The sequence below is a fragment of the Emys orbicularis genome, chromosome 6 (genome assembly GCF_028017835.1).
Source record: "Emys orbicularis isolate rEmyOrb1 chromosome 6, rEmyOrb1.hap1, whole genome shotgun sequence".
In the NCBI taxonomy this organism is placed as follows: domain Eukaryota; kingdom Metazoa; phylum Chordata; order Testudines; family Emydidae; genus Emys; species Emys orbicularis.
The window spans coordinates 134,077,371-134,092,094 of record NC_088688.1 but is presented as its reverse complement, the minus strand read 5'-3'; positions in this window follow the sequence as shown (position 1 = coordinate 134,092,094).

The window sequence follows — 14,724 nt, the reverse complement described above, 5'->3', positions numbered from 1 at the left end:
TGCCAACTACACAACGACTTCACGGAAGACTCAGAATTAGAATTTAGGAGTTCCTAGTCTTGTGCGCCAATCATTAGACCACATTGCTTCTCATGAAAACTGTCCAGTGATAAGGCATTGAATTGATAGCCAATAAATAAATCCTGGATTTTTATGTTTCAAGCTAGTGGAGTCCAAAAAGTTTCAAAACAGACAAAATATTTCTTTTTCACAATCAGTTATAAAGTGGAATCAGATTCTCCATTCCACAAGATTTCATAGCACTACCCATCATGCTATGTGCTCTAGGAAATGATAGCAGCCCATTGTTAACTCGAGGTTAGAGCATGTCAGGTGTTTTTCTGTGCATTAAGGCCCTTATTTGCAAAGTGTAGTTAGGAGTGTGCCTGACTGTTTTCACGTGATTAGTCCCAATGAAGAGCAGCGCAGGTAGGGGAATAATCAGGTCACTTGTACATTCCTTAGGTTTTGTAAGATGCTATATGGAGCATTCATGCAGGCTCTTGCCCAGCTGGTCTTTTAAGGGGAGTCAGGCTCAGCTGTACCTGTGATGCAGTAACTGTCTCCCTACTAGTTTTGACTGGGTGGCTTAATTGCAGTGATTGAACCCAGCTGGGAAAGAGTCAGGAAGGCCTACAGAGACTGAGAACTCAATTGAGCGAGAGATAGGGAAGAGGTTTGGTTGAGATACCTGCTCTTGTGGTAGGGTCTGGTAGGAATCAGATGGAAGGAGAAGCAGGGAAAGCAGCTCCTGAGGGGGGCCTTGAAACAGAGGCAAGACTCCAGGCGAGGCAGCCCTGAATGTCGATGTTCAGCTGAGGAATGGCGCAAAGGGGAAACTTAAGATGGATGAAAGTTCAAGCCTGAGGAAGGCAGAAGTGTTTGGAGTTTGTTTTCACTGTGGATTTGTTGGAGAACTCCAGCAGGGAATCCTGTAAGCCCCTGCACTGAAAGAAGGGTGCACCTTGAGAGAAACATGGCGCCTGGGAAGACAGAGAAGTCATGAAGCCCTGAGACAATGGGTGTAAGGACCACTACAGCCTAAGACCTGATGCAAGGTCATTGAACTATTTGTTGCTAGGACTTTGTTACTCCAGAAGGTGTCTGGAGGAGTATAAATGTTCTGACCAGAGGTCTGAGTCACAAGAAGAAGCAGACCACTGCAGGGCCAAAGGGTTGTCGGCAGGCATACTAGGTTAGGAGAGCCAGCTATGCTACCCCGAGCCATGATGGGGGATGCTGGTATCAAGCGGAGTGCCCCAAGGGTTGGTCCTGGGGCCAGTTTTATTCAATATCTTCATTAATGATCTAGGTGATGGGATGGATTGCACCCTCAGCAAGTTTGCAGATGACACTAAGCTGCAGAGAGAGATAGATAGGGTCCAGAGTGAGCTAGACAAATTCGAGGATTGGGCCAAAAGAAATCTGATGAGGGTCAACGAGGACAAGTGCAGAGTCCTGCACTTAGGATGGAAGAATCCCATGCACTGCTACAGGCTGGGGACCGACTGGCTAAGTGGCAGTTCTGCAGAAAAGGACCTGGGGATTATAGTGGACGAGAAGCTGGATATGAGTCAACAGTGTGCCCTTGTTGCCAAGAAGGCTAATGTCATATTGGGCTGCATTAATGGGAGCATTGCCAGCAGATCGAGGGAAGTGATTATTCCCCTCTATTTGGCACTGGTGAGGCCACATCTGGAGTATTGTGTCCAGTTTTGGGGCCCCCCACTACAGAAAGGATGTGGACAAATTGGAGAGAGTCCATCTGAGGGCAATGAAAATGATTAGGGGACTGGGGCATATGACATGATAAGAGGCTGAGGGAACTGGAGTTATTTAGTCTGCAGAAGAGAAGAGTGTGTGGGGGGATTGATAGCAGCCTTCAACTACCTGAAGGGGGGTTCCAAAGAAGATGGAGCTCGGCTGTTCTCAGTGGTACCAGATGACAGAACAAGAAGCAATGGTCTCAAGTTGCAGTGGGAGAGGTTTAGGTTGGATATTAGGAAACACTATTTCACTAGGAGGGTGGTGAAGCACTGGAATGGGTTACCTAGGGAGGTGGTGGAATCTCCTTCCTTTGAGGTTTTTAAGGTCAGGCTTGACAAAGCCCTGGCTGGGATGATTTAGTTGGGAATTGGTCCTGCTTTGAGCAGGGGGTTGGACTAAATGACCTCCTGAGATCTCTTTCAACCCTGATATTCTATGATTCTATGATTCTATGCTGGCTGGGGAGTCTCTCTTCTACAGGGACAGCTTAAATTAATCTGATTTACAATGCTGTATTTGTTCCAGTGTGTCTTTTATGGGGTCAGCTTGTGTAGAAATATGTTCAATTGGCATGTGCTGAGCTCTTTGGAAAGCCTGGCCTCAAATGTCAAAGTGCAAGTTCTTGGGAGCTGAGTTCTTCTGGAAACCTGGCCCTGACTGTGGATGCTGAGCACTTGAAAGTTTTGTGTTGGGCTCCTTTAGGGGAAAAACAAAACCTGCTCCCATGCGACTGATGGGCCTTTCCTAGGAAAGTGACCCCGTCCACAAAAACCTGGCTGGGAGGCTGAGACCACTGCCTAGCCGCTGACCATATTGTCTCATTGTTTCCTCTTGGTCTGTCTGTACCGTAGCGATCTGTTTTCTCTTGTCTTATACTTAGATTGTAAGCGGTGTGTGGCAGGGACCATCTTTTTGTTCTATGTTTGTACAGCGCCTAGCACAGTGCGGATTATGGTCATTGTCTGGGGCTCCTAGGCTTTACAATAATACTAATCATTAATAATAATAATACTAGCCAACAAATGAAACAGAATCAAGCCAAGTTGTCTATTTGTTATAATTATTTCACTGTTCCTGCAGATAGCTTCCGTGCATGACAAACTACTGCCTTATATGCAAAGGTGTTACTTCAATCACAAAAATGTTCTTCCGTTCGGTTGAGCTAAGAATCCACAAGTTCAGATGCTTCTTCACAGCTTATCAGCCATTTTTAGGCTGTGTAGCTTTCCAGCTGCTCCACTTGCACCGTGTAACGTTTTTGGTGGAAACAATAATATACTGCTGCAGATTTATGCAGAAACGCAGCTACAATATGTGGGTCTAATTCATCTGACATTGTCTAGTGTAATTCCACCGACTTCAATAGAGTTACTCTCAATTTACTCAGCTGTAAATTGAGAGGAGAATCAAACTCTGTCTCCTGGGTTATGCATATACACTGTAAATTGATATTTATTTTTTTATAACAAATGCTCATGTGAAATGGAATAGCGTGCAAGACAACTGTAATGGTAAATCAACACTAGGAAAAGTTTTTGGGCTAATAACTAGTACAATAATGCGTTTATATATCCTTTCTCTATAAGGATGCTATACATAATACAAGTATAAAGAGGGGCTGATCCAAGGGGAATCTTCCCATTGACTTCAAGGGGCTTTGAAGTGGGCCTAGAAACAAAGAATAAAATGTCAATACGTTTACTGACAAGCGACATGCAGAGAGAACAATTGCAATGCATTCCAAAAACAGGAACACAGGGGCTAATTAGCCCACCCTAGGATGTTTTATCTTGCCATTGTCGGATTTGGGAGGAAACCCCACTAAAACACTGGGCTAGGAAATACATTATTTGGGCACAGTGAGCACTCAGTCACCTGAATTTTAAAGACAGTAGTAAATAGAATATGTAATTTCAAAAGCTAAACTTTCAGGGTCAAATTTTTCAAAAGTGCTCAGTTCCCATCTAGGTACCTCAATATGTCGTCACATTTTTCCAATCGAGCTCCTGCTACGGCACCTAGGTCCAACTTTTCAGAGGGGCTGAGCACTCGGAAGCTCCTACTCTTTTCAATGAGAGCTGCTGGGTGTTCAGCACTCTTGAGAATCTGATCCTAAAATCTTACTCATTTACATATCGCCCCCATCTCTTCCCGTGCAATAACCCTCTATCAAAGAGGATATTTTTCAGCCATAAGTGTGCTCAGTGCAGTAACACTTACACAGACAGATGTTTTTTATCATCTTCTCTCTGGCAAAGCCTTCCACATTAGGGATTTTATCTCATGCACTGTGAGCAGTGTCATGCACATCTTAAAATACCCCTGTGGATTGGTTTATGTGGGTATCGCCAGCTGCCAACTCAAACAATGTATGACTGAAATGGAGAGGTCTTTTCATGGGATGATAAAGAATATCCTGTGGCAGCTCATCTGAATGTACTCCACCAAGATGTTTTCACTCTCCAACTTAATTGGAAATGAAAAAGTCAGATTATCATACAGAGCAGGGATGGTTCAGACACAGGCTGTCTTTAAAGAAAGCTTGGATGTGGGATCTCTGCCTGCTCAGTTTATTTTTATTTTGTCTTATTTTTCCAAATGGTGTGAAGGAGGTAGGGGAATTCTGCCCTCCCTCTTTCTTTCAGAATTTCTTTTCCTGGTAGTTTTCCTCTTTAAAGAGCCAGATTCTGATCTGCCCCAAGGTGAGTATGCAAGTAACCTCCTCCTCTGTTCCCCTGTGCAGTAGGATGTTCAGAATAGCAGTTTTGGGGGCAGATCCCTAGGTGCTGTCATGTTGAATTGATCTATTCTACTCCAAGAGCATCAACCAGCTCCAGCAGCGGCTGTGCTCCTTGATGTGTTCTGTCCCAGGTCACTCCTCAAGACTGCATACCACTCCCTGCACAGAGCTGTCCCTAAATAGTGTGATGTCTCTATTACAGTATTGATTGGCTCTGGCACTGTATGAGTACAGCTGGGTGGCTTGGATTAGGGTTGGGTGGATCACTTTGCCAAAGAATAGGAATAAACTCAAACTTTCTCCCAAACTAAAAACAAAAAACAACAATTTTCATTTCAATTTTCATTTATTTAATTGTTTGCTTCGTCTTTCCTTGTCTCTTCACTTCTTTGTTCTGTTTGGAAGCAGACTTAGCAAACCTAGGGATGGGTTTAAATACAAAAGCTCTGCCTAAACCTAGCTGGGAGAAATTCAATGGTTTTGATTTGCTGGGGGTTCTGTGAATGTTTCCTTTGGTTTCAAGCCACATAAGTTTGCATCCCCAGATTTACGGTTTCCACAGTGATAGATATTGGTTACACAAATAAAAAGTCTGAAGCTGAAGCTCAGTTGCCTCTCTGAGTTTCACTTAATTTTGCACAATGCCATGCAAACCACACTCCCTGCAAGAAATTGATGCAAAACCATCATTCGTCTTGGGTTTGCCTAAAACATCCTCAAGGATTCATGAACCCCAGTGAACCTCTCAACAAACCTGGTCTGAGTTGCAAGTTTTTAACAAAACTCCAAACCAGGTTAATTTTTTTTAGTGTTTGGGGCTTTGTTGAGAACATGTTTTCATAGCTCTAAAAAGCTGAAGGAGAAGCTGTTTTGACAGGTTTTGTAACAGAGTATATGCAGAGGTGTCATGCTGGAAATCTTGTGAGATTTGCAAACTAGTTTTAAGGACCCAAGAGGTTTGGATTAGATTCAGTTAGACATTTGAACCTTTGGATGATCATTCAGAATGAATTGCCAAACATTTGAGGCACATCCATCCCTAATCAGATTCGATCTATTTTTTGATTGATTGAGTGATAGATTTGCTATTAATAATAATGAATAGCAATGATATACATTCTTCCTTGTTCTGCTTTGAGAATAGCTACCAAGAAGAATGAATTATTACAGATGGAAATTCAGCTCACTTTAACTTTTTGCCCTTGGTTTGCTTCTATAACAATACTGAACTTTAAAATATCTAAAATAAAACTAAGGGTGGGATTTTTTAAAGCATTTGATATTGACCTAACATTGGCTCCCACCAAAAGCAATGAAATCCCAGATTATGTCAACAGAAACAATTAGGCCAATGCTGAGCACTTCTGAAAATCCCTCTCAAAGCTAACATTATATTTATTTATTTGTATTGCTGCAGCACCTAGCAGTCCTCATCAGGGACCAGGACCCCATTGTGATAGGTTCTGTACAAGCACAGAACAAAAAGATGGTCCCTATGCCAAGGAGCTTAAGACAAGACATAGATACAGACCGATTGAGGAATACAAGGAAACAATAACATAATACTGATCAGCATGATAGACTGTGGTCTCAACAGACTAACTGTTACGTTTTTTCTAGGCTTCATGGCAAAGGAGAGTTGTTCAAATATTACGTGACCCCTCATAAAACTGATGCTTCTGGGTATTTTCCATATTTTGGGAATGATCCACTACTTTTTTGCACAATAATTTCTTGGATCCTAAATCTGGCCCTTTCTAAGAGGGATAGCTTGTTTACATTTACAGCTTTCTTTTTGATTATTCCTTGCCTAATTATATCCTTGGAAGATTTGCAGATCTTTAGTTAATTGGCTGGTCTATTAAACAGATCTTTTCCATCCTGCCAACCTGGCTAAAATTATTAATTTATGTTTCCCTGTGTAACGGGGGCTGCTACTCACTGCTCAGTGGCGCCTCCTAATGGCTCATCTGTGGAATTAGTCACCACTGGTCATGCCCTGTGCTGCAGTCGCTCAGTCCGTTGCCTCAGACATTTGCTCTGTGGCCCCTTGCTCCCTGGTCAGGCGCTGCAGCACCTCTCCTTCATGGCTTAGCTCTCCATCCAAGCCACAATTGTCCTCCCCTTACAGGGTCTCAGAGTCTCTTTCCACAAAGTTGTAAGCAGTCTCCATATCCACTCCCGCAGTGGCTGGCAGGGGAACCTGGGCCCACCCTCTACTCCAGGTTCCACTCCAGGGACCCTCACAGCAGTGGTTCAGGTCTATGCTCTCAGACTTTATAGTACCTTCTCTGGACTGCTGCCTACACACTGCGCTTTTCAGGCTCCTACTCCCCCCTTGTATCGGGAACTGTGACTACAGCCTTAACTCCCTGCCTGTTTCCCACATGAGCTTCACTCTCAATTAGTATCATTGCCCCTTAGCTCGTCAGCAGGGCAGCCTAAGGCTAGCTGGCCTCTCTTGCCACCTTAACCCCTTCAGTGCTGATGTGGGGTGAATACCCCATCATACCCCTATAAAAATGAGATTTGTCTTAGCCTACTCCCACGCCCATTGGAAATGTGAAATATACATAAAGGAAAGATGAAGCAAAGAATTCTAATAAAATTAAAATATTCTATCAGGACTTTTTTAATGTGAATAGAGTATAAGTAAGTAGCTGGAGACCAAAGGAATGTTTTAGTAGACTCTAAAGAGGCTTTTGTAGGGTGCTTAACAAGGGTTGTTTGCAAGATTAATACTGTCTCATAAAGTACAGAGTATAATAAAAGTTACCCAAAATGTATAATAAAAACATCAAAATATGAGGACTGCATACCCAACAGGGGTCACTGGAGGAAAAGTAGAATGTGGCTTCTCTTTAAGAATGACATAGGGGAAATAGGAAGAAAATATGACAGGAGTTAATACTCAACCCCTAGAAAAGAGAATGATGGCCACTTTAAGGCTTATCTGTTAAGGACCAAATCCCGAAAGGCATTCCTAAGCAAACCCACCCCCCAAAATCATGGAACTAACATGACATTTGTTGCCATCACATTGGTGTGTGTGTGTGTGTGTGTGTGTGTGTGTGTGTGTGTATAATAAACACAATTAATGATTAGAGGACAACACCATTTTGAAAAGGAAATGATTCTGAGCACCATTGTAAACTTTTATTAGCACCATCTTTAATGTTTGGTGTCATCAGAACTGAAAGCAAAAGAACAATCACAGTCATGTGGATTGTAGAAGGAGAGGCAGGTGTAAGAGAGAAAGCAAGCAGATGATACTAATTAAGAAACAATGTTCCAGTGGAGGAACACATGAAGCAGAAAACAGAGGTTACATGCTGAACCAAAGCTAAAGCACCTGATAATACCTGATGCTATTTATCTGCTGTTGTACTGCAAAGATGGGAACATAATTCTTATTGTGTGATATGACATTGAGAGGATATTTTCTGAGAACTATCCACAATGTGCAGAAGCAGTCAAAAAAGCGAACAGAATGTTAGGAACCATTAGGAAAGGGACAGATACTAAGACACTAAATATCATAATGCCACTATATAATTCCATGGTAAGCCCATAGCTTGAATACTGTGTGCAATTATGGTTGCCCCATCTCAGAAACAATATATTGGAATTGGAAAAGTATAGAGAAGGGCAAAAATGATTAAGGGTATGGAACAGGAGAAGAGATTAAAAAGACTGGATCTTTCAGTTTGGAAAAGAGATGACTAAGGAGGGATATAATAGACCTCTATAAAATCATGAATGGTGTGGAGAAAGTGAATAAGTGTTATTTACTTCTTAACATAACACAGGAACCAGCAATCATCCAATGAAATTAATAAGCAGCAGGTTTGAAATAAACAAAAGGAAGTATTTCTTCACACAATGCACAGTCAGCCTGTGGAACTCATTGCCAGGGGCTGTTGTGAAGGCCAAAACTATAAGAGGAGTGAAAAAAGAACTAGGTAAGTTCATGGAGGACAGGTCCATCAATGACTATCATCCAAGATAGTCAGGGATAAAACCCTGTGCTCTGGGTGTCCCTACCCTCTCACTGCCAGAAGCTTAGCGTGGACAATGGGGGATGGATCACCTGATGATTGCCTGTTCTTTTCATTTCCTTTGAAGTACCTGGTAATGGCTACTGTCAGAAGACTGGATACTGGGATAGATGGACCATTGGTCTGACACAGTATGGCCATTTTTATGATAAAAGCAAATTAAACAAGCCACTGCAGAAAAATAAAAATGATTTTTTTTTGCCTCTTGAAAATAGTTTGAGGTTGTTGCCCACTCTGTGAATTATCATTGACTTCACTCTAATGTCCTGGGAATTTCTCCTCTGGATTCCTGGCCAGAACTTTGGAACCACAAAGAAGAGTTTGTTCCAAAAAAAAATTCATCCCAGGTTTTACACTTAGCCCATTGTACACTGAGCTTTGAAGCCAAAATTTTTGGAAGTGACTAGTGATTTGGGGTGCCTAACCTGAGACACCATAAGGGAATCTTGTTTTCAGACAGAGGGGGGCTCAGCACTTCCTGAAAATCAAGCCTCTTTATGATTAGTCAAGATGGGAACCCCAAATCACTTCCAAAAACTTGGGCCTGGACCACAGCAGCCACTTTTGAAAAACTGGAGAATTTAGTGACTGCTTTGGTACAGGCATGCTCCTATAAAGATAATAACTGTCAAAGTACTGGAATAATATGATAATTTAAAGTAACATGAACCATGCTGGCATCATTGCTACGTGGATACAGACAGCCAGGTTTGGAAGGGGCCTCAGCTGTCAAGATTAAGACTGGTTGAAAACACATTTTCTTAAATAAAAACTACAGTGTGGTTTGCCATTATTTGTCATGTCAAATTATTTGTTCTCACATTTGTTGTTCATTACTATTTCAACAACCTGGTCAAATTTCTTCCATTAAACCACTTTTTGATAGAACAGGACTTTTACAATACATCAAAATTTGGGGGAAAAAACACATCAAAAACCTGTGTTTTGGTGGGAGCAGGGGAGAACGAGGGATTGTTCAAAACAAAGCCCAAAAAATCAAATTTTATTTTTTGGGGGTTTGTTTTTTATGAAACAGCAGGCTGTTTTGAGTAGCAATCTCTGAAGAGAGACAATGGGCTGGAGAGTGTGAAAACACAAATATTTAGCTCTTTGACACTTCTGTGCACACACACAGAAGCTGTCATTTGATCTTCATCAAGCTGGTATATATTTCAGTGGGAAGGGATATTGGGACTCTAAATATATGGTTCAGTAAAATTAACATTCTGTATCATAGAGAAGTAGGGCTGGAAAGGACCTTGAGAGGTCATTTAGCCCAGCCCGTTGAGCTGAAGCAGAACCAAATAAACCTAGATCATCCTTGATAGGTATTTGTCCAACCTCTTATCAGAAACCTCCATTGTTGGGGTTCCACAACCTCCCTTGGAAGCCTATGCCAGTTCTTTTATTCTTGGAAAGTTTTCCCTAATCTCTAACCTAAATCTCCCTTGCTGAAGATTAAGCCTGTTACTACTTGTCCTCCATTCAATGGACATGGAGAATAGTTGGTCACCGTCCTCCTTCTAACAGCCCTTAACATATTTGAAGATTATCAGTCATCTTTTCTCAAGTCTAGACATGCCCAGATTCTTTAACCTTTCCTCAGAGGAGAGCAACAAAAATGATAAAAGGTTTAGAGAACCGGATCTATGGAATCTGTCCAATTTTTCCACATCTTTCTTAAAGTGTGTCACCCAGAACTTGACACAGTACCCCAGGTGATGCCTCACCAGGGCCGAGTAAAGCTGGATAATTACCTCCCATGTCTTACGTATGACATTCCTTTAAATACACCCCAGAATATTAGCCATTTTCACATCTGCGTCACATTGTTGACTCGTATTTAATTTCTGATCCAGTAAACCCCCTGATCCTAGTTTGTGCGTTTGATTTTCCTTCTTAAATTCAGTGCTTTACATTTGTCTTTATTGAATTTCATATTGTCAGTCTCAGACCAACGCTCCTGTTGGTTACGATAATATTGAATTGTAATCCTGTCCTCCACAGTGCTTGTAACCCCTCACATCTTGGTGTCATTCACAAGTTGTATAAAGTATAAGCGTACTGTTCACTCCATTATCCAGGGTGATATGTGATTTCATGATTTAAATCACTAGTCAGGAAGACTCAATTTAACCATGGATTTCTACATAAAAGTGCATTCTTGTTGGTTGTTATAACCTTAATACATATTCTTCACAACTCAGAGATAGATGTAGATTTCATTTTTAGAAGGTACACACTATACATTTTTAAAGTGATTTATTTTGAAAACTTTTCAGATTAGTTTTACAGCTATATTAGAAAATGAATGATTGTTTGGTTATTTCATTTACCAAAGGTAATTGAAGCAGATATTTGAGAAGTCATTGGGAGGTGAACTATCTCCAATTCAACAGGTTAATCATTAATATTTGGAGGATTTTCTTGCCATGCTGTATTAGGAGGAGAACATCACCAGACAGACATTTAAATTGTTTTATTTAACTAAAACAACAACGTTATGTATTCTGGATTTTTTCTTCAACAGCAAACATATAATATTTTAACAAAACAAGCATATGAATTTTTGAATTTAGTTAAACATTCAAGTTTTTTAAAATCAGGTTTGTTTTTGTTAAAACTGTTTTTAACTAAAATAGTTAAATGAAATATTTTTAAAAAATCGACTATATCAGCTAGGTCAACATGAGAAACTTAAATATTGGCTTCTGCAGCTAACTCAGTTGTCTTCACCTTCATTTTCCTGTTTGTTCATAATCTGGAAAAGAAAAATAAGCTTTCCTGCTTTTTCAGGTCCCAAATGATTTCTCAATTTGGAATGAATTAGTCCAAAGGAAGAAAATATTCTTTTTACACTGGCAGAAGAAGCTACTGCTGTTAAAAGTGAGATTATCACTTCAACAGTCTCTGAATCCAAGTGCTTAAGTGACTTCCACCAGTTCACTGGTGTGACTTTCTTTAAAACATCATCAGCAAACATATATTTCTTGAATGGTTCTTATTCCGAAACTGGGTCTCTTTTACGGCCTGCTGCCATTATAGGTTTTCCCTTCTAGTGAGAGAATGGTATGGTAGATCTCAAATCAATGAAGGCTACACTCAGAAAGACCTCAAGACTTTTGGAATATGCTGCTCAAACAATTTCACTTTTGTTTCTACTGCCTGTCCCTCCCTTCTCACATTTATCTCCAGACTTCTCCTTCTCCAGATCTATTCCGCCCCAACAATCTTCTATTCACTGAACTTTTTGAAACTTTGCACTTTTAGAGAGAGGTAAGGGATTGACTGTGTACACAAATTTGCAGAGGAACAATAGGGTTGAGGTCTGTTATTTCTCAACTCTATATATTATTGATTTATTTATTTAAAAACATTTTTGCTGTTAACAAGCATGTTATCTCTGGAGACACAAATCCACAGTTTGAGAACTGCAAAACTAAGCATCTCTGATGGTATCTTCTAGACTGAGCACTGAGTCCCATTGGGTAGATAGAAAGATTAACCTAAATAATCTATACAGAAGCCCCTGGAACCTCATAAGATTGGGTCCCTAATCCATGAACTATTGGAACTCATTTATAAAACTTTTCTTAAACATGACATGAATATATTGTCTCATACTATAGAATTAGAATTTATAATCCCTATTCCATGATGAGATATCTTTCAGCTATAATGTATCTTAATCAAAATTAACTTTAGATAGGTTTTTTCCTCCAAAAGCATTTTATCAAAAAAATCCGATTTAAATAAAAAAAATCAGATGTTTTGATTTTTTAAAAAAAAATCATTGATTTTTATCCACCCTGCATTATCAAAGTCATTAATGAAAATGTTGTATAGATTCTTCCCTTTTGAAATGGAAACATTTTGAATGGAGGGGGGCTTCTTGTTAGTTCATTTTGCTACTTTTATGGGAGGTGGTTCCATAGAATCGTAGGGTTAGAAGAGACCACAAGGGTCATCTAGTCTAACCCCCTGCCAAGATGCAGGATTCATTGTGTCTAAGCCATCCAAGACAGATGTCTATCCAGTCTCCTTTTGAAAATCTCCAGTGCAGGAGCTTCCACAACCTCCCTCGGCAGTCTGTTCCATTCTGAACAGTGATATGGATGGTGATAAAGACATCTTGAAAGCAATGCCAGATATTAGAAGCAGTATGTAGAAATTTAGCTGAGATTGTCAGAAGTAGTATTGTTCTGTTAGTCCTTTCAACCTTAGTAGTTGTTTTACATCAGTGTGTTTTCAAGGCTATCTGAGCAAGGAAAAGGGACATTTCTCTCTCTCAGTCTAAGGTACTGATCACCACGGTATCTACCTGATTTATTTTTAAATGAAAGCTGAGAGATGACACCTGCATTTCTAGTTCTCCCCAAACAGGGGGAACTAGAGGGGAAATTAGCAGGGTGTGGAGGACCCAGAAGACATCTGTGTTCAATGTGGGCCACAACAGATCTATGCTGATTTATGCCAGCTGAGGAGCTGGTATTTTCTACATTTTCTTTCAGTGCAGTACAGCCTGGTGAGAGACACCCAGCACAATACTGAGGTACTATTAAAATAACAGGCCTCTTATTTTTTCTTGAGATGTCAACAGAACTCTATTACATTATTGTCACAGGCTGATCTGCCATAAACAGCAACCGCATCTTACTAGCATGTGGCACCACTGGGAAGAGCATTATTGTATATTCTGCCCTTTGGGGCCCCATTCAGTCCAAAGGAACAAAGGCGGTGCTTGTTAGGAGGCATAAATAGCCTAAGTAGAGGGTTCAGGCTGTCCCACATTGCTATCTAAAGCGCGTGCTCTTGGAGAAAGTATGCACTAGCTAACACACAGACAGCATAGAGCATCTGTCATGAGCTGTAGAGCAGTGCCATCACTGGGAGGGTTTGAAATAAAATTGGTGTAAATCTCAAACCATAAATTAACCTCTTACTGTATAGCTGGGGAGATCGGTGTTTTCTGCAAGCACCCACTTCTCCACCCCTGACATTGGTGTAAAACAGGAGCAACTCTCTTAAAGTCAGTGGAATTACACTAGTGTAGAGACAGGGTAAGGGAAAGGAAAACTGGACCCAGAACTTCCAGTGGTTAGAGATCCCAAAGGCACATATTGCAAGGATCCAGAGGGCCAGCTCTGCAGATAGTGTAGCTCCATTGAATGCAGTGGCCGGGTGTTGATTTAGAGACCAGTGGGATTCTGGTCAAGAGAATTTTAAAAAAATTGTGAAATGCTTTTTGAAAAAAGTCAATTTAACTTTTCCCCTCCTTTTGCCACTGAAAGCAATACAATGATCGATGCCCCAGGTGTCTTTCCTCCACTTTTTCCTTTACCCACTCTAGCTTTTCAACACTTCCTCGGCTTTGGAAAAGTTACAAAATGGCAAAGTTCAGGGTGAAATCCAAGCCCTACTGGAGTCAATGGGAATTTTGTCATTGACTTCAGTGGGGTCAGGATTTCATCCACAATGTTTTGTTTTTCCCTTTACCACTCTGGAACTTTTCCAACATTGCAGAAATTTAAAATATATACAGAGCAACAAAAATAAAATATAGAATGAAAGAAAAATTCCCAGCATCATTTGCTTCTATTTCATTGTAGTAAAATGAGGAGTGGGGTGGAGAGAAGGCAGGGAGTAAAAATCAAAAAGAAAGTTTCCAGTTTTAAAAAACTTTGAAAGAAAAACTTCATCTAGATCTATTTATACTTGTTTTACACTGTGATTCACCACTGGCTTCAGTGAAACTATTCCTGCCTTACACTGGCATAAGTGAGGTGCGAAACACGCCCACTGTGCATTCAATAGGTCTGATTCTCCTTTGCCTTCCATTTTGTGTCATCATTAGGGCTGGTTAGAAAAACTTTGATGCAACGGTTTTCTATAGGAAAATGCAGTTCCACTGAATCAAAGTGCTTTGTGAAATTGTCAGTTTTGCAGAAAAAACTAAAAGTAGTTCCCACTTTTGGAACAAAATGTTTCAAATTTTCATTTTGAAACTACTTTTCATTTCATTTTTTAAAAATTTGCATTGTATTAATTTTTTTAAAGTCAAGACATTCTGATTTGTCAAAACCAAATGTTAATCGATCTAAAACTAATTTGGGGGGAGTTTCATTGCAAGTTGGAACAAAGCCAAACTTCAAAAACTCG